At 49.5% G+C, this 7,218-nt stretch overlaps 1 pseudogene across 1 annotated transcript in view; it reads right to left on the bottom strand.

The window, feature by feature from the left end:
• Window positions 1-4,314: 4,314 nt before the first annotated feature.
• LOC311311726 (regulating synaptic membrane exocytosis protein 3-like) overlaps window positions 4,315-7,218 on the bottom strand; it is an 11,341-nt pseudogene continuing 8,437 nt past the window's right edge. The window contains exons 8-10 of the transcript in view: window positions 6,899-7,000; window positions 5,552-5,691; window positions 4,315-4,527 (exon numbers count right to left, since the gene is read on the bottom strand). The product of the transcript in view is annotated as a regulating synaptic membrane exocytosis protein 3-like (transcript). The remainder of the gene's footprint in view (window positions 4,528-5,551; window positions 5,692-6,898; window positions 7,001-7,218) is intronic.

The following is a 7,218-nucleotide window of genomic DNA, read 5'->3' as shown; positions in this document are numbered from 1 at the left end:
GGACTCTGGTGTTTAAGTGGTTTAATATGGCTGGTTTGGACTCTGTGTTTAAGTGGTTTAATATGGCTGGTTTGGACTCTGTGTTTAGGTGGTTTAATATGGCTGGTTTGGACTCTGGTGTTTAAGTGGTTTAATATGGCTGGTTTGGACTCTGTGTTTAAGTGTGTTTAATATGGCTGGTTTGGTCTCTGGTGTTTAAGTGGTTTAATATGGCTGGTTTAGACTCTGTGTTTAAGTGGTTTAATATGGCTGGTTTGATCTCTGGGCTTTGAAGCACATAATTCCGTATATCAGTCAGTATAATTAGTGGTTGTATCGTTAGAATGAGCTTGTTTGTTTGTTTTCTGAGCTTTGTCTTGTGTGACTGAAGTTCTTAGTAGATCTCTTCTAGTAGACTCACATGGTCTCACATGGTCCCACATGGTCTCACATGGTCTCACATGGTCTCACATGGTCTCACATGGTCCCACATGGTCTCACATGGTCTCACATGGTCTCACATGGTCCCACATGGTCTCACATGGTCTCACATGGTCTCACATGGTCTCACATGGTCTCACATGGTCCCCAGGGACTTGAGAATGGCCCCACATACGATACGACTTGGCCCCGTTGCAAATATCACTCAACCAGATGGCTGTCGAATATTTACATTATATGACTTTCTGTGCACCTATACACTGTAGTTATACGTGACATAACATTACAGTTGATTCTTTATATCATTATGTTTAACATAACTATATTTTTTTTACATAGATTGATCAGATTCATATACATGTATTAATTATTTAATCTCAGCCCCATAGAGGTATACTATGATGTAGTTACAGCTGGACTTGGATCAAATACAAAGTATTGAAAGTATTTGAGGTGTATTTGATTCACCTCTGTATTCACACTCTTGGGACACCTCTCCATTGGTTTCCTTGGCGGGATGAGCTAAACCAAGAGCACCTGGATTATCTGACCGGTTCCATGGCCAGTATTTGACCCAGGTGGTCAGGTACCAGGTGGGGGGTCTGTTAGCCCGGTACGACCATCCCGTTCTCACCAGCTCACATTCTGTTTCTCTAACGCAGAACGGTCTGGCCTTCGCCTCCTCCAGAGCGATTATGCCAAAATCCAGACCATACCGGGCCAATCAGGGACTGCGTTTTAACTGCTGTCCCGCCCCACAGTGGAAAGCAGCCCCTGATTGGTTCGTGTCCCTGCCGCTCGCTAAACAAACATGGCGGCTCCCTAAGCAACGAGTGGTAACGTTAACGTTAGAAGAATAAACGCAGCTATAAGTGCAGTTATTGCAGAAATAGACTTAATCACAACACTTGAACAAGAGTATGCACTAGCGGAGTTTCTCGGTGGAAAAGACGTTTTTGCCGTTCTTCCGACTGGATTTGGCAAAAGTTTGCTGAACGCTGATTGGCTGAAGGTGTTTGTCTGTCAAGGCAAGTAGCCCCGCCCACGTAATCGCTCTCTATGGGGCGAAGGCTAGACCGATATTGCGGAGCGAAGCAGTGAGCTAGATGGGGATGGTCCTACCAGGCTGATGAAGCAGTGAGCTAGATGGGGATGGTCCTACCAGGCTGATGAAGCAGTGAGCTGGATGGGGATGGTCCTACCAGGCTAGGGGTGTGTGAGGTCTACCAGGCTAGGGGTGTGTGAGGTCTACCAGGCTAGGGGTGTGTGAGGTCTACCAGGCTAGGGGTGTGTGAGGTCTACCAGGCTAGGGGTGTGTGAGGTCTACCAGGCTAGGGGTGTGTGAGGTCTACCAGGCTAGGGGTGTGTGAGGTCTACCAGGCTAGGGGTGTGTGAGGTCTACCAGGCTAGGGGTGTGGGAGGTCTACCAGGCTAGGGGGGTGTGAGGTCTACCAGGCTAGGGGTGTGTGAGGTCTACCAGGCTAGGGGTGTGTGAGGTCTACCAGGCTAGGGGTGTGTGAGGTCTACCAGGCTAGGGGTGTGTGAGGTCTACCAGGCTAGGGGTGTGTGAGGTCTAGCAGGCTAGGGGTGTGTGAGGTCTACCAGGCTAGGGGTGTGTGAGGTCTACCAGGCTAGGGGAAGGTAATCTTGGGAGTCCGTTGGTTTGAGAGACATTCAGCACCGGGATGAGAGAGAAAAACGTGGACTAAGACTTGCAGAGGAGTTGAGTTTTATCATTGAATGTCTTCGCGTGATGTGAATGGCTTCGGTTTCTAGGTTCTCTCTCTTTATATTTAAGAACGAGCAAACTGTACAAGTGCATGCGACATACAAGCGGGCCTACGGTATGTGGGACTAACACATCTAGTTCTGGTATCTTTTTTAAAATTCAGTATCTGTTTAATTTTACAAAAAATGTGCATGCAGCTTGGAACAGGTTCCGAAGTCATGCTGGCCACGCCCCTTCCTGTGGGAGGAGTCGGTGGGCCTGATGGAGGATGATCATTGGTGTTTGTGTCCTGACAGATCAATCTGATTGGTTAATTTCACATTCACAGAGATGCACAAGGGAAATCTTTTGAGCGACTCTTTTCTGTTTTCCAAAAATCTGGTCAGAGGAAATGATCCAAACCAAGGAGGGGCTAATTGAGATCTTTTTTTTGTTTGTTTTTCTCCTTTTTTTTTCAAAAAGTTAAACGTTTTGCCGTAAAAAAATCAAGCTCTTGTGCTTGCGTTTTAATTCTCAAAATAATGTAAACTTAAGTTTCTGATAAAAACCCTAAACATGTGCTGGGATGAAGGGGTATACCAACCCCTCCCCCTGCCCCCCCCCCCCCCCCCCACCCCCCACCCCCAAAAAAACCTACGAAAATCAAAGGTACTCACTTCTCTTGTTCTCTTGAAGGTGGATAAAGAATCTTTTTTACAGTGACAGCTTTGTGAGAGTTCAAAGTGACAGAGATCCTATTTATTGGTCAACCTCCCAGGAGGCCTAATATACATCTATACAAAGACGACTGGATTGGACTTTAGCCAGTGATGGAATGAAGGAAAGACATCGCACGGCTAATCTCATCATCAGGTGTACAAACCGCCATGTCGCCCCAAACAGTCTCCTGCATCACATCAATCGCAGACAAATTTACTCTTAAACAATTTCCTACTTTTTTTTTTTCTTCTCGTCATTTTTTTCTCTCCATGCACACATTGGACCGACAACACATCGCATACACCTTTTCTTTTGTAAAAACATTTTTTGTGCCAGAACAACAAAAACAAAATGGGAGTGGGAAGTAAAACGATTGGACAACTGAAGATTGAAGAGACAGAAACAGGCTCTGGATCAGCCGTGGTAAACATGTTGAAAAGAGGGACCTCTCCGACTGGGAGAGACCACCGCAGATGAGTCTCTCCGGGGCCCAGAGGAAGACCCTGTGCTTCCAATGACCAGCCCCACCCGGAAGCACCCCGCCCTGGGGAGGGCGGAACGTGCTGGCAGTCTATGGAGGTTCTGGAGTGGGGCCATTGGACAGCGCCCCCTGTTGCAGGGAGGAAGGGGGACACCTCTGTGCCGGGGTCCATACATTCCGATGCTAACATACATTTCTTATTAAGTGATGATTTAGTTGAAGAACCACCCTGCCCAGACCGAGGCGTCGCCAGGCGCTAATATCGCTCTCCCAGACCGAGGCGTCGCCAGGCGCTAATATCGCCCGCCCAGACCGAGGCGTCGCCAGGCGCTAATATCGCCCGGCCAGACCGAGGCGTCGCCAGGCGCTAATATCGCTGGCCCAGACCGAGGCGTCGCCAGGCGCTAAGTTGTTTATCGACAGCCCTAATGCTTCGGTTAAAAACACACTTTAAAAAAAACAAGAGATTCTTCTTTTTTTTTTTTAAATACCGAAACGAAACATGGAAACGCAGAACTCTCTAGAAACAAGACGAAATTAAACGCAACAGTAGTGATTGTCAAGATCTCAACAAAGCTTTTTGTTTCTCTTCATTGTGACTGATTCTGATTGTTGTGGTTCTACCTGTCCGTCATCTGTTCTCTCTCTCTCTCGCTCTCTACAGTACAGTTAACTTATTGGCTAGGCGCTTCAATCCCATTGGTCCCCTAGGACCGGGCCCCCGGCGGCCCTGGTGAGCGCTTCAATCCCATTGGTCCCCTAGGACTGGGCCCCCGGGGGCCCTGGTGAGCGCTCAATCCCATTGGTCCCCTAGGACCGGGTCCCGGTGAGCGCTCAATCCCATTGGTCCCCTAGGACCGGGCCCCCGGAGGCCCTGGCGAGCGCTTCAATCCCATTGGTCCCCTAGGACCGGGCCCCAGTGAGCGCTCAATCCCATTGGTCCCCTAGGACCGGGCCCCAGTGAGCGCTCAATCCCATTGGTCCCCTAGGACCGGGCCCCCGGTGGCGCGCTGTCGAGCGATGTCTGGGAAGCACGTCGTGTGAGGGAGGCTAGTGTGGGGTCCACCAAGGAGGAGGGCGGGAACAACTTGTACCAGCCAATCACTGTGCTTGATAAGTCCAGCTCCTCCAATAGGATTTGTGCAACTCCCATGAAGCTCTTGTGGTCCATTCGGCCGTAGTCTCCCCAGACAATCACCTGTGAGAGACGGGACAGTGAGAGGCAACCACACTTGATTCTTCAGTAAAGAACTACAACCACATTTGATTCTTCAGTAAAGAACTACAACCACATTTGATTCTTCAGTAAAGAACTACAACCACATTTGATTCTTCAGTAAAGAACTACAACCACACCTGATTCTTCAGTAAAGAACTACAACCACACTTGATTCTTCAGTAAAGAACTACAACCACACTTGATTCTTCAGTAAAGAACTACAACCACACTTGATTCTTCAGTAAAGGACTACAACCACACTTGATTCTTCAGTAAAGGACTACATCTACAATTTACATTTTAGCAGACGCTTTTTTCCAAAGCGACTTACAATTATGAGCAATTATGTTGGGGTTAAGTGCCTTGCGCAAGGGCACAACGGCAGGCAATGATGGATGGATCGCTTGTCAAGCGGCCTGGCCCGGTCTCAAACCAGCAACCTTTCGGTCACTGATTGGACTACCCAGAGCTAAGAACCGACCCATCAACACACAGATAAAATATGCTATTGGTTTCTCTCCTCCTCTCTCCTCTCCTCCTCTTCTCTCTCCTCCTCTCCTCTCTCCTCCTCTCCTCTCCTCTCTCCTCCTCCCTCCTCTCCTCTCTCCTCTCCTCCTCTGAATAGTTTTTGACCCAGAGGTCCCAGATGTGACAGACTGTCCATCACCTGGTCAGAGCCTGTCCATCTCCCCCCCTCAGCCTCTCACCTGTAAGACCTTCCCCTGGGGGCTCTCAGCCTCTCACCTGTAAGACCTTCCCCTGGGGGCTCTCAGCCTCTCACCTGTAAGACCTTCCCCTGGGGGCTCTCAGCCTCTCACCTGTAAGACCTTCCCCTGGGGGCTCTCAGCCTCTCACATGTAAGACCTTCCCCTGGGGGCTCTCAGCCTCTCACCTGTAAGACCTTCCCCTGGGGGCTCTCAGCCTCTCACCTGTAGGACCTTCCCCTGGGGGCTCTCAGCCTCTCACCTGTAAGACCTTCCCCTGGGGGCTCTCAGCCTCTCACCTGTAAGACCTTCCCCTGGGGACTCTCCTCGAACAGCAGTGCTTGCTGGTACAGCGGGTCCAGGGTCTTCCGTGCAATCTTGGTTTTCTTTTTGGCTACATAGGCTCCGTTGTTCAGCAGGTAGACCTTGACGTACGGGGCTGCGCACAAGGACAGAACAACAACAGGAAACAGAGTAGGGTTAGGTCCCCTCTCAGACAGGAAGTGAGGTCACGATCCCTCTCAGACAGGAAGTGAGGTCACAGCCCCTCTCAGACCGAAGGCGTGAACCTGCATTATGGTTTATCAACAGAGCTTGGACTTCCCCATAGACCAGGCATTACAGGCTAGGGTGGGCTCCGGTCAATATGCCCACCCTCATAACGAGTGATAATCTCCCCACCCTCATAACGAGTGATAATCTCCCCACCCTCATAACGAGTGATAATCTCCCACCCTCATAACGAGTGATAATCTCCCCACCCTCATAACGAGTGATAATCTCCCCACCCTCATAACGAGTGATAATCTCCCCACCCTCATAACGAGTGATAATCTCCCCACCCTCATAACGAGTGATAATCTCCCCACCCTCATAACGTGGTAATCTCCCCACCCTCTTAACAAGTGATAATCTCCCCACCCTCATAACGAGTGATAATCTCCCCACCCTCATAACGAGTGATAATCTCTCCACCCTCATAACGAGTGATAATCTCTCCACCCTCATAACATGATAATCTCCCCACCCTCATAACGAGTGATAATCTCCCCACCCTCATAACGAGTGATAATCTCCCCACCCTCTTAACAAGTGATAATCTCCCCACCCTCATAACGAGTGATAATCTCTCCACCCTCATAACGAGTGATAATCTCCCCACCCTCATAACGAGTGATAATCTCCCCACCCTCATAACGAGTGATAATCTCCCCACCCTCATAACGAGTGATAATCTCCCCACCCTCATAACGAGTGATAATCTCTCCACCCTCATAACGAGTGATAATCTCCCCACCCTCATAACGTGATAATCTCCCCACCCTCATAACGAGTGATAATCTCCCCACCCTCATAACCTGATAATCTCCCCACCCTCATAACGAGTGATAATCTCCCCACCCTCATAACGAGTGATAATCTCCCCACCCTCATAACGAGTGATAATCTCCCCACCCTCATAACATGATAATCTCCCCACCCTCATAACGAGTGATAATCTCCCCACCCTCATAACGAGTGATAATCTCCCCACCCTCATAACGAGTGATAATCTCCCCACCCTCATAACGAGTGATAATCTCCCCACCCTCATAACGAGTGATAATCTCAAACAGCTGGTCCGGTCCAGCAGGACGCCGTCTCACCTGGGAGGGATTTGGATCCTGGTTTCTGAATGAGGCCCCGAGCTCTGATGACCTCCACCTCCAGCTGGCCCTTCTTATCCATCATACCGATCTGGATGTCGCCTGGGAAAGAGAGATGATTGGCTTAATGAAGCAGGAAGTACAAAGATGATTGGCTTAATGAAGCAGGAAGTACAGAGATGATTGGGTTGATGAAGCCAAGAGGGGAGAGTCAGAGGAGAGAGAGTCAGAGGGGAGAGAGAGTCAGAGGAGAGAGAGTCAGAGGAGAGAGAGAGTCAGAGGAGAGAGAGAGTCAGAGGAGAGAGAGTCAGAGGAGAGAG

The sequence above is a fragment of the Borostomias antarcticus genome (genome assembly GCF_949987555.1).
Source record: "Borostomias antarcticus genome assembly, chromosome: 7".
In the NCBI taxonomy this organism is placed as follows: Eukaryota; Metazoa; Chordata; class Actinopteri; order Stomiiformes; family Stomiidae; genus Borostomias; species Borostomias antarcticus.
The sequence above is the reverse complement of the archived record's forward strand: the minus strand, read 5'-3'. Positions and strand labels throughout refer to the sequence as shown.